General features: G+C 40.3%; 1 protein-coding gene across 1 annotated transcript in view; it reads right to left on the bottom strand.

Moving 5' to 3' along the window:
* Nucleotides 1-9,733, bottom strand: part of LOC309855167 (arylamine N-acetyltransferase 1) — a 61,181-nt gene extending 51,448 nt beyond the window's left edge. Inside the window, exon 1 of the mRNA XM_082715213.1 lies at nt 9,661-9,733. The gene's annotated coding sequence lies outside the window, so the exon portion shown is untranslated. The remainder of the gene's footprint in view (nt 1-9,660) is intronic.
* Between the last annotated feature and the right edge of the window lie 3,951 nt (nt 9,734-13,684).

Below are 13,684 nucleotides of genomic sequence, written 5' to 3'. Positions count from 1 at the left end.
TGATCATCATCATTAGCCATCAGGGAAATACAAATCAAAACCACAATGAAATATCACCTTATGCCAGGTAGAATGGCTAAAATCAATAAGGCAGGAATCAACAAATGTTGGCCAGGATGAGAAGAAAGGGACACCCTCCTTACATTGTAGGTGGGAATCCAAGCTGATACAGCCACTGTGGAAAACAGTATGGAGATTCCTCAAAAAAATTAAAAATAGAGTTCCCTATGACCTAGCAATTGCACTACTGGGTATTTATCCCCGATACAGATGTAGTAAAAAGAAGGGGCAGATGAGCCCCAATATGCATTATTCCACCATAGCCAAACTGTGGAAGTAATTCCACCAGCAGTAATTCCACCATAGCCAAACTGTGGAAGGAGCCGAGATGCCCTTCAACAGATGGATGGATAAAGAAGATGTGTTACATATATACAGTGGAATATTTCTCAGTCACCAGAAAGGATAAGTACCCACCATTTCCATCGACATGGATGTAACTGGAGGGGATTCTGCCAAGTGAAATAAGTCAATCAGAGAAAGACATTTATCATATGGTTTCAATTGACCATAGGGGAAGGGAGGGAAAACAGAAGGTGGCTGGGTGAATCAGAGAGGGAGACAAACTGTGAGAGACTATGGACTCCAGGAAACAAACTGAGGGTTTCAGAGGGGACGGGCATGGGAGGATTGGGTAACCAGGTTATGGGTATTAAGGAGGGCATGTCAACGCATGATGACATGTGATGAGCACTGAGTGTTATATGGAACTAATAAACCAGTGAACACTACATCAAAAACTAATGATGCTGGGGCGCCTGGGTGGCTCAGTGGGTTAAAGACTCTGCCTTCAGCTCAGGTCATGATCCCAGGGTCCTGGGATCGAGCCCCACATCGGGCTCTCTGCTCAGCAGGGAAGGCTGCTTCTCCCTCTCTCTGTCTGCCTCTCTGCCTACTTGTGATCTCTCTGTCAAATAAATAAATAAAATCTTAAAAAAAAAACAACTAATGATGCTAATGTTGGCTAACTGAATATGATTAAAAAAAAAAAAAAAGAAAAAATTCTTAGAAAAAAACACACAAAATTATGGGGCACCTTGGTGGGCACAGTCAGTTAAGCACCCAACTCTTGGTTCCAGTTCATGTCACGTTCTCAAGGCAGTGAGATCTAGCCCCACATTAGGCTCTGGCTCCCCATAGAATCAGCTTAAGACTCTCCCCACACCTTGTCCCTCCCCCCTGCTTTCTTTTCCTCTCTCTAAAATGAATAAATAAATCTTTAAAAAGAACAAAAAAGTCTAAAAGTAATGGGACATAAAATGATATTACATGTAAAGGGAAATAAAAAGGAAATTGGGCTACCAATAATTGTATCAGAAAAAGTAGATCTTAAAAGAGTGTAATGAGACCAAAAAAGTGCATTACATAATGATAAAGGGATCGATACAACAAGAGGCTATAAAATGAGTATCTACACACTGGACTTAGAAGCACCTAACTACATAAAACAATACTGACAGACATGAAGTGAGGAACTGACAGTCATGCAATAATAACAGGAGATTTTAAACATTTCACTAACATCAATGAATCAACCATCTAGAGAGAAAATCAATAAGGAAACTTCGGCCTTAAATGACATATTAGCTGGAGCACTTAGATACAGATAGAATATTCCATCAAAAACAGCAGAATACATATTTTTCAAGTGCACAAAGAACATTCACAAGGACAGATTGCATTTTAGGCTGCAAATAACTCTCAGTAAGTTTAAGAAGACTGAAGTCATATCAACTATCTTTCCTGACCACAAGAGTTTGAAACTTGAAATCAATTACAAGAAGAAACCTTGAAAAAAAAAATGCAAACGTGAGGTTAAACAATATGGGTCCACAAAAAAAAAAAAAAAAGAAAGAAAGAAAGAAGAAATCATATTAAAACTCAAGACAAATGAAAATGGAAACAAAATATTGCAAAACCTCTGAGATGCAACAAAAACAGTTCTATTAGGGAAGTTTACTGCAATATAGGCCTATCCCGAGATTTAAAAAAAAAAAAAAAAAAAAAAAAAAAACCTCAAATAAACAATCAACCTTACAACTGAAGGAACTAGAAAAAGGACAAAGTCCAAAGTTAGTATAAGGAAGGAAATAAAAATTAGCAAGAAAATAAATAAAATAGAGACTAAAAAATTCCTTTAAAAATCAGTGAAAGTAGGAGTTGTTTTACTGAAAAGATAAACAAAATTACAAACATTTATCCAGATTTAATAAAAAAAAAAAAAGAGAGAGAGAGAGAGAGAGCCCAAATAAGTAAAATCAGAAATGGGAGAGAAGTTACAATGGATAAATAAACAAAGGGTAATAAGAGACTACTTTGAGCAATTGCCTGCCAACCAGTGGGACAAGCTAGAAGAAATGGATGAATTCCTAGAAACACACTCTCTTCCAGGACTGAGTCAGCTGAAATGGAAAATCTGAGTAGACATATTACTATCAATAAAATTGAATAATAAAAAAAAAAAAACTCCAAATAAACAGGAGTTCAGGACCAGATGGCTTCAAAGATAAATGCTACCAAATATTTAAAGAAGAGGGTTTCAGCGGGAGGGGGGTAGATGGGATAACAGGGTGATGGGTATTAAAAAAGGCATGTGATAGAGTGAGCACTGAGTGTTATGCAGAACTGATGAAGCACTGAACATTACATCAAAAACTAATGATGTGTTATATGTTGGCTAATTGAACTTAATAAAAAAAATTAATGTCAAAAAAGAAATTTGTTTTGATGTAGGATTGAAGGTGAGACCCTAAATTTCCTATGAGTAAAAACATTCACAAAAATATTTCTCTTGAAAACAATTTTATTAATCTTTAATTGGTTTTATCTAAGAAAGCTTAATTTTTACTGATTTTCTTTCTTTTTATGAAATACAATGAGATCTTCTAATCCTAAATTATGATTAATTTTTTTGTCTGTTTTATTTTAGTCAAGGGAAATTTATAATATCTTTTTTTATTGATTCTGTTCCCCACAATAATAGACAATGCTTACAAAAATATATATAAGAAAATAAAGAAAGGTTAATACCTATCCTGGTGGAAATATTCCAAAAGAATGAAGAGGAATGCTTCCAAAATCATTAAAGAACACCAATATTACCCTGATCCCAAAACCAGAGAAAGACACCACAAAAAACAGAAAACTATAGGCCAGTATTCCTGATGAATGAAAATGCAAAAATCCTCAAAAACTATCAGCAAAACAAACTCAATTATACATTCAAAGGATCATAACCATGATCGACTGGGATTTATTCCAGAGATGAAAGGATTGTTCAACATTCACAAATGAGTCATAGTAATGCACCATATTAACAAAAAGGATAAAAACCACATTTTCATCTTAATAGATACAGAAAAAAGCATTTGATAAAATTCAACTGTCATTTATGACAAAAACTCTCAACAACCTGAGTATAGAAGGAACGTATCTCAACATAATATAGAACATGTATGACCAAGCAACAGCTAACATCATACTCCATGGGGAAAAGATGAAAGCTTTTCCTCTAAGATCAGGAGTAAGACAAGGATGCCCACAGTTGCCACTTTATTTTTTTTTTTTAGCATTTTTTTAAATTTATTTTTTATTTTCAGCATAACAGTACTCATTATTTTTGCACCACACCCAGTGCTCCATGGAATCCGTGCCCTCTATAATACCCACCACCTGGTACCCCAACCTCCCACCCCCGCCCCTTCAAAACCCTCAGATTGTTTTTCAGAGTCCATATTCTCTCATGGTTCACCTCCCCTTTCAATTTCCCCAACTCCTTTCTCCTCTCTATCTCCCCATGTCCTCTGTGCTATTTGTTATGCTCCACAAAAAAGTGAAACCATATGATAATTGACTCTGCTTGACTTATTTCACTCAGTATAATCTCTTCCAGTCCCATCCATGTTGCTACAAAAGTTAGGTATTCGTCCTATCTGATGGAGGCACAATACTCCACATCTTTCTTATCCATTTGTCCATTGAAGGGCATCTTGGTTCTTTCCACAGTTTGGCGACCGTGGCCATTGGTCGCCATCTGGGGTACAGATGGCCCTTCTTTTCACTACATCTGTATCTTTGGGGTAAATACCCAGGAGTGCAATTGCAGGGTCACAGGGAAGTTCTATTTTTAATTTCTTGAGGAATCTCCACACTGTTCTCCAAAGAGGCTGCACCAACTTGCATTCCCACCAACAGTGTAAGAGGGTTCCCCTTTCTACACATCCCCTCCAACAAATGTTGTTTCCTGTCTTGCTAATTTTGGCCACTCTGACTGGTGTAAGGTGATATCTCAATATGGTTTTAATTTGAATCTCCCTGATGGCTAGTGATGATGAACATTTCTTCATATGCCTGATAGCCATTTGTTTGTCTTCATTGGAGAAGTGTCTGTCCATATCTTCTGCCTATTTTTTGATATGATTGTCAGTTTTGTGTGTGTTGAGTTTGAGGAGTTCATTATAGATCCTGGATATCAACCTTTTGTCTGTTCTGTCATTTGCAAATATCTTCTCCAATTCTGTGGGTTGCCTTTTTGTTTTCTTGACTGTTTCCTTTGCTGTGCAGAAGCTTTTGATTTTGATGAAGTCCCAAAAGTTCATTTTCACTTTTGTTTCCTTTACCTTTGGAGATCTATCTTGAAAGAAGTTGCTGTGGCTGATATCGAAGAGATTACTGCCTATGTTCTCCTCTAGGATTCTGATGGATTCCTGTCTCACATTGAGGTCTTTTATCCATTTTGAGTTTATCTTTGTGTGCGGTGTAAGAGAATGGTCGAGTTTCATTCTTCCACATATAGCTGCCCAGTTTTCCCAGCACCATTTATTGAAGAGACTGTCTTTTTTCTGCTGTATATTTTTTCCTGTTTTGTCGAAGATTATTTGACCATAGAGTTGAGGGTTCATATCTGGGCTCTCTACTCTGTTCCACCGGTCTATGTGTCTGTTTTTATGCCAGTACCATGCTGTCTTGGTTATCACAGCTTTGTAGTAAAGCTTGAAATCAGGTAACGTGATGCCCCCCATTTTATTTTTGTTTTTCAACATTTCCTTAGCGATTTGGGGTCTCTTCTGATTCCATACAAATTTTTGGATTATTTGCTCCAGCAAATAGAATACCGGTGAAATTTTATTGGAATAGCATTAGAAGTATAGATTGCTCTAGGCAGTATAGACATTTTAACAATGTTTATTCCTCTGATCCAAGAGCATGGAATGGTCTTCCATCTTCTTGTGTCTTCTTCAATTTCTTTCATGAGTGTTCTGTAGTTCCTCGAGTACAGATCCTTTACCTCTTTGGTTAGGTTTATTCCCAGGTATCTTATGGTTCTTGGTGCTATAGTAAATGGAATCGATTTTCTAATTTCCATTTCTGTATTTTCATTGTTAGTGTATAAGAAAGCCACTGATTTCTGTACATTGACTTTGTATCCTGCCACATTGCTGAATTGTTGTATGAGTTCTAGTAGTTTGGGGGTGGAGTCTTTTGGGTTTTCCATATAAAGAATCATGTCATTTGCGAAGAGGGAGAGTTTGACTTCTTCATTACCAATTTTGGATACATTTTATTTCTCTTTGTTGTCTGATTGCTGTTGCTAGGACTTCTAATACTATGTTGAACAAGAGTGGTGAGAGTGGGCATCCTTGTCGTGTTCCTGATCTCAACGGGAAGTTTGCAAGCTTTTTCCCATTGAGGATGATATTTGCTGTGGGTCTTTCATAGAAAGTATAGGGATGGAGGGAACATTCCTGAACTTCATAAAATCTATCTATGAAAGACCCACAGTTGCCACTTTAATTCAACATAGCATTGTAAGTTCTAGCAATAGTGTCAGAGAAGAAAAATAAATGAAAAAAGGAATCTAAGTGGAAATAACGAATAAAATGTTACTATTTGCAGAAAACATGATATTTATACACAAAACTCTACAGACTCCACCAAATAAACCCCTATTAGAATTAATAAATGAATTAAGTAGGGTTGTACTATACAAAATTAATATAATAAATCTATGGAAATTCAGTCAGCTCTTGGACATCAGTAACTGATACGGGTTAGTGTACAAAATATGTAAAGAACTCACAGGCTCATTATCAAAAACAAATAAAAAAATATCCAGTTAAAAAGTAGACATAGGACCTAAATAGACATGTTTCCAAAGAAGACATAAAGATGCCCAACAGACACATGAAAAACACTCAACATCACTAGTATCAGGGAAGTGTAGATCAAAACAGCAATGAGATATTACCTCACACCTGTTAGAATGGCTAAAATAAAAAATAAAAGAAATAATGAGAGTTACCAAGGATGTGGAGAAAAAGAACCCTCTTGCACTGTTGGTCAGAAAGTAAGCTAGAATAGCCACTGTGGAAAACAATGAGGATTCGAGGTGTCTCAAAAAATTTAAAATAGAATTATGATGGGATCCAGTAATTCCACTACTCAGTATTTACCCAAAGAATACAAAAACACTAATTGAAACAACCAGCGTTTTGAATGGGCGGGGGATGGGAGGTTGGGGTACCAGGTGGTGGGTATTATAGAGGGCACAGATTGCATGGAGCACTGGGTGTGGTGCAAAAATAATGAATACTGTTATGCTGAAAAAATAAAAAGCATATTGTCATATGCAAAGAAAAAAAAAGAAAAGATACATACATGTTTATGTTTACTGCAGAATTATTTATAATAGCCACATGCAAAAGAATGATACTGGACCACTTTCTTATAATATACATAAAAATCATCTTAAAATGGACTTAAATGTGGGACCCCAAACCATAAAACTACTGTAAGAAAACATTCATAATCAGTTCTTAGCCATTGGTTTGCACAATATTTTTTTTAATCTGTTTCTTCAGGCATTGGCAACAAAAGCAAAAATAAACAAATGAGACTACATCAGCCAAAAAAATTTTTTTTCTTAGATTTTATTTATTTGTCAGAGAGACAGGGAGTACACACAAACAGGCAGAGTCGCAGGTAGAGGCAGCAAGAGAAGCAGGCTCTCTGCTGAGCAAGGAGCTCGATGGGAGACTCAATCTCAGCACCCTGGGATCATGACCTGAGCTGAAGGCAGCAGCTTAACCAACTGAGCCACCCAGGCATCCCAGCCAAAATTTTTTAACAGCAAAGAATGCTATCAACAAAATTAAGTCAACCTACTGAATAAGAGAAGATATTTGCAAATGATATAGCTACTAAGGGGTTAATATATATAATACATAAAGAACTCACAAGCTCACCATCAAATACAAATGAACAAACAACCCAATTAAAAAATAGGCAGAGGCTCTGAATAGATATGTTTACAAAGACACACAGATGGTCAACAGACACATGAAAAGATGCTTAACATCACTATTCATCAGGGAAATACAAATCAAAACCACAATGAGATATCACCTCACACCTGTCAGAATAGCTAGTATAAAAAAAAAAATGGGGGGGGGGCAAGAAATAGCAAGTGTTGGGGCACATGGCTGTCTCAGTCAGTAGAACATGTGACTCTTGATCTTGGAGTCATGTGTTCAAGCTGCACATTGGGCATAGAGCTTACTTTAAAAAAAAGAAAGCAAGCATAGATTAAGATGTGAAGCATAGAGACCCTTGTGCACTTTTGGTACAGTATAGTAGTTCTTCAAAAAAATTAATAATAGAATTGCAATGCAATCCAGCAATTCCATTTCTGGGTATTTATGTGAAGAAAATGAAAACATTAATGCAAAATTTATTGAAGTTAATTGCAGAGTTATTTATAATAGCCAAAATATAGAAGCAATCTAACTTTCCATTAGTAGATAAATGGATCAAATAAATTTAAATTTATACAGTGGAATATTACAATGTACAGGACAGGGAATATAGATAATATATGTAACAATTTTGTATGGTGACATATAGCAGCTGGGTTTATCTTGGTGATCATTTCACAATGTACATATAAATTTTGAATCACTGTGTTGTACACCTGAAACTAATATAAAATTGTATGTCAATTTACTCAGTAAAAGAGAAAATTTAAAAAATTAAATAAAAAGCCTCCAGGTAAATTCAAAGTACAATAAAATTTGAAAATTATTGTGCAGAGACAGAATTCTCACTCTTTCCCATATGAGCTACATAATCTCAGACAACAACTCTTGCCACACTGTTCCTCAGATTATTCCTGTATGTATTTGTGCTCAAGTACATTTTTCAGTATCTGCTTTCAATTCTTTTGAATATGTACCCAGGAATAGAATTGCTGAGTTGAATACTAGAATTTTAGGGAGTGCTCTTGAATGATTTTTCTTTCTATATGCTTTTCTTTTCTTTTCCCATCCTATCCATTCTGCTTTGGCTCTGAAGACCACTACAAGAACACTACAGCCCAGCCCACTCCCATGGGCAAGTGGCCAGCACAGCAATGTTCCAGATGGAAAACAAGAAGTTGCCAGGCAAGCCATTCCTACAGACCATCGTTGATCTGTCACTGGAAATCCTCATACAGGAAAAACAATTGGTACAGTCAAATACAGTTGGAATGAGCTCCAGGAAGTAGGAAGTTCTGAGAGGTTTTTTTTTGTTGTGGTGGTGGTTTGTTTGTTTGTTTTGCCCTCCTCAGGAGGAGAAATTCAGACTTGAAGGTAAAATTTGCCTATTTTTAAAGTTGGATCTGAACTTTTTAAACTTACAAAGGGCAAACAAAATAAGTCTCTGTATAGAATACAGCCTATAGTTGACGGTTAATTTCTTTTGGAGTGTGAGAAGGCCAGCTGTTTTGTGATTGAGAAACTAAAACGAGGGCCTTGTGAAGGGAAAGAGAAGTTTATTTAAAAAGAGCCAACAGATATGTTGTGGAAATCATGCCAAAGTCTGGAAGCAATGTCCAGAGTAGATAGCTCAATGGGCCCCTTCCTCCTGGGGCTGTCTGCTTCATCAGGTTCCTCTCTCTGAAGGAATTCTGTACCTCTGTGCTCAGTGCCAACAGTGAAGGTTATTCCTGTCATTATGGCTCCTGAGAACCTCCCCTCCAATCTTTCCAACAAGATGGACCTTTCTTCAGGAATCCCCTTAAACATTGCAGACAATGCAACCTAGCCTCCCTGGACATTTGGGATTATTAGAGAATTTGTGACCAGCTAATGCAGGAGGAGCAGGAAATATGAATTTGCTGCTTACTAGGGCTGAGCTCTTTGGGACAGAGCAAGTTGCAAACAGAGGAGGTGGACATCACTCTTTCAATTATCCAAGAGAGAAATCCCTGAGCAGTCACTATACATATTCGTTTTTATACACTTCTTTAATCCACACAACAATCCTAAGTAAACTCTCGTTATCTCCATTTTACTCATGTACCAACTGACCTGCCCACGTCCTCACAGCTAGTTTGTCATGTGGCTGTGACTATAACCCCTATAACCAAGACAGTTTAAATCAAGTGTCTGTTATTTTATAGGCTATATAGTAGGTATAGCATAAGGATTCAAAGTATGTGTTAACCAAACTTTCTGAACCACCATAGGACCTGAAATTCAGGAGAATATCATGTCTAGTCCTCTAGACTCACATTTAAGACAGGATTAAACCCCAATTTCAAAACATAAACAAGTCACTTACCGATCTCCACTAGGACTAATAACAAGGAACCAGGCTGACTGCAGTCTTACCACTTCCAGCACCAGTACAGGAAGTAGTCAGGAAAGCCCTTCCTGGTTTTCTAAAATGCTCCGCCCCCAGAATTGAGTTAAAGTCCCCTAGAGATCTCTGGGAAATGTAGTTTGGGGCCTTACATTGTGTTTGTGTGCCGCTTATTCAAATCCATTTATTGGAAAAGAGTGGGGAGCTGTATTATCTGATGAACTTTAGCCACAGTCTGTAAGGTTGTACTTGACAGAGTTTCTGCTCTTATGAAGCCCAAAACCAGATGTCCTATGTGTAATGTGGGAGGTGAGAGTTTTGATGGGGTCCAGAAAAAACTGATCTATTAACCGAGAGGAGGCAGAAGATGAAAATTTTAAACCACTCTCCTCAGTTTATGACACCTTTTTTCATCAAGTTCTGTGAGGCCCCTCAGTTTCTATATTTCTTTATCCCCCATCTTTCAGTCTCATTACTCACTGTGAAGGAGCAGGAGGCTGGCTGAGGACAAAGCAAAAGCTGGTGCCTTGCACCCCCACCTTCACCCGCTCCCCTCCATATGTGTAGCATTCCTCAGGCACCCCTGACTGCCATAAAACGATAAATAGTTAACTTGCAGAGATCATAGTCCTGCAAGGTAGGAGTCTCCCTTGGTTTGCAAATGTCCTTGAGATTTACAACAAAGAAGTTACCTTATCAATAGCCCTAATGTCACCCTCCCCTCCATGAAAAACCGAAGGAGGCAGAGGTAGAAGGAAAAGTAAATAAAGTTAAATTTCTTCTAAACCTAAATCTCATTAACAAGGATGCTTGATAGCAGGAATGTAACATTCCACCAGGAGACTCCAATTGTCTTTACTTGATAGTAACCAGGCCTTCAATATCCTGATAGTGCTTTTTTTGCATGCGTGGGCTAACCGGCCAGTTCTGCTTCTGTAAGATTGCTTTGTCTTCTTTCGCACGCGGGTCCCCTGACCCAATCCACTGACGCCAAGTATGCCTGTTCAAACTATCAACCAATCAGCTCAGCCCCACCCGAAACTTGTTTGTATCTGTCTATAAAAATCCTGCACCGACCCAGCTCCAGACCTCTTGGCGTTATCGGCAACGAGCGGCGCAGAGGTCCAGGTTCGAACCTGCAATAAACGACCCTTGCTGACTGGCTTTGACTCACGTCTCTGGTGGTCTTTTAAGGTGGGGGTAATACTCTATTGGCATTTCAACTGCAGCTCAAGGCACTGTATTGTGTTTCTGAAATGTGTCCACATATGTGTATGAATGTGATATATGTAATGTGGTTTCTTTTCTGCTTGTGTTTTAAATTTACATTAATGGGAAAGGAGAGGCAAGATGATGGAGAAGAAGGAAACCCTGTTTCAACCAGTCCCCTGTGTTGGGTCAGCGGGCTCCAGGAGTGCAGGAGGAACAATAGAAATGACCGCTGGGGGCTGTCTTCCAGCCTCCTCCGCCCCCCTTTTCTTAACCCTTGACTCTCCCACCAAAAGGCCCAGGTCACATCTCTATAGGTAACCTGGTACCTATGCAGGAAACAGAAGTATCAGGACCCCCCACCTCATACCCTCTGATCACCAAACACACTACCATATATGGATGTGAGCCCATGCCCTACCTTGGCCCAAAAAAAGACCCCTGCCAACTCCCTCCCAGTGCTACTTCCCTGAGTCTGCTTTCCAGAGTTGGGGAACCTCACCTGAGGGTACCCACCCCCCTGGTGAGACTTTCCTGGCTCCCCTTCTTCTGAGCCCTGAAATTTCACCAGAGAGTGCCTTTAATAAATCTTGCCTTGTGCCTGCCTCATCTGGTGTTGTGTTTACCTCACCTGCAAAACTTTACACCCTGAATTGAGCTAAATATCTATCAGAACACTCTGAGTGATGAAGTTCTAGAACCTAGGTGAGGTTCGGTGGGCTGAGGTCCGGAGCCGATGACCAAGAAAGAATTCTTGAGATGTCTTTGGTGCAAAATGGTGGTTTATTAAAGCACGGGGATAGGATCCGTGGGCAGGAAGAGCTGCGGCTGCCCCGGGTTGTGAGGGACAGCAGGTTAGGTACCCTGCGGTTGGGGGAAGGTGAGGGGAAGGGAGGTTTCAGTGGAGTTTTCATATGCTAAAGAGGGCCTACAAGGTGCCAGGATGTTCCAGGCCTGCCGGAGGCCTTGCCCTTACTGCTGGATCAATGTTGTCTTTAGACCAGCCATTAACATTAAGATCATTGGGAGACTTTTTGGTGGGGGTGTCACAATTCTGCTATCAATCGTCTTTGTTAGTGAGATTTAGGACCGTTTGTAAGCCTAGGGAGTCTCCTGTCTAGCAGGATTGTGAGCCCTGCAAGTTAACTATTTGCTTATTGTTTGTGGCAGTCAGGGCTGCCTGAGGGATGCTACACAAATGACAGAGGGGAAGCGGATGGGGGGGGGGTACAAGGTGCCAGCTTTTGCTTTGTCTTCAGCCAGCCTCGTGCTCCCTCATCACGAGCACCCATGAAATAAGTTTGAGATATTAGATTATACACTTCTGAATCTCTGGGGGGGGGCAGGAGATCATCAGTGAAGAGGTAAAGGGAAGTGGGAGCACTCAGACCCATATCAGAGGACAAAGAGAAGGCAGAGGGAGCCACCAGAAGCAACCCATTGGAAAGTAGTACCCCAATATGAAAGTGTCCTGGGCTTGGGGACCAGCATTAACTTGGAGTCTGGTTAAAAGTTCTCAAAAAGGGGAGCACCTGGGTGGCTCAGTGGGTTAAAGCCTCTGCCTTCTGCTCAGATCATGATCCCAGGGTTCTGGGATCAATCCCCGCATTGGGCTCTCTGCTCCATGGGGAGCCTGCTTCCTCCTCCCTCTCTGCCTGCCTCTCTGCCTACTTGTGATCTCTGTCTGTCAAATAAATAAATAAAATCTAAAAAAAAAAAGATTTTAAAAAGTTCTCAAAAAGAATATAGGATCTTAAGGGGAAGTTGTGGAATTGGGTGGCCACAAGCACGGACCTAAGCCCACGGTCCCATGGTGGTCACACTCAGCACCCATCCATGCATGAGAGAGCCTGGTGGGGGCTCCTGGCAGTGGTCCCTGAGATCATGGCTTTCTGTTGTTTGCACCACCACTGGGGCCACACACCCCTGTCTGCACCTGAGAGTGCCCAGTGCCGGCTCTTGCCCAAGGTGCCTGAAATGCCAATTGAATATTACCCCCACCTTAAAAGACCACCAGAGACGTGAGTCAAAGCCAATCAGCAAGGGTCGTTTATTGCAGGTTCGAACCTGGACCTCTGCAGCGCTTGTTGCCGATAACGCCGAGAGGTCCGGAGCTGGGTCGGTGCAGGATTTTTATAGACAGATACAAACAAGTTTCAGGTGGGGCTGAGCTGATTGATTGAGGACTGTGATCTCTGCAAGTTAACTATCGTTTTATGGCAGTCAGGGGTGCCTGAGGAACGCTACACATATGGTGGGGAGCGGGTGAAGGGGGGGGTGCAAGGCGCCAGCTTTTGCTTTGTCCTCAGCCAGCCTCCTGCTCCTTCAGTGCCTATACTTGCAGCCTTCCACAACCTGTGCCACTGCCAGGACTGAACGAATGCACCTGGCATGGGTGTGGTCTCCAGAAAGCAGTCCCGGCAATGGCAGCCACCAGGATTGTCTTGCCCCAATGAATGTTACTCAGGGTTTTAGTGGCACAGGGTTACAGAGAAAAGTGGAGTCCATGGGTGACCATTGAGACTGTGACTGGGAATGCACACCATCTGAGGGAGGTTGCAGTGTTCAGTGGAGTTTGTAGAGGGGGAGTTTGTGTGTTCTGGACCATACAGAGAGGAGCAGACTGAGGTTTCTCTCTGAGGCAGGGCTCCGGGTGCAGACAGTTAACTTTGCGTTAACCCTCCAAAAAGCTGCAAAAACTACCAAAGAACAAAAACCTCCAGAGAACAAAAGCCTGAAAAACCGGTTTCTACAGAGCCAAACCCCTTAATAGGGGCCAGGGCAATGCAGTCCA

Source organism: Mustela nivalis (assembly GCF_964662115.1).
Source record: "Mustela nivalis genome assembly, chromosome: 20".
Lineage (NCBI taxonomy): Eukaryota > Metazoa > Chordata > Mammalia > Carnivora > Mustelidae > Mustela > Mustela nivalis.
The sequence above is the reverse complement of the archived record's forward strand: the minus strand, read 5'-3'. Positions and strand labels throughout refer to the sequence as shown.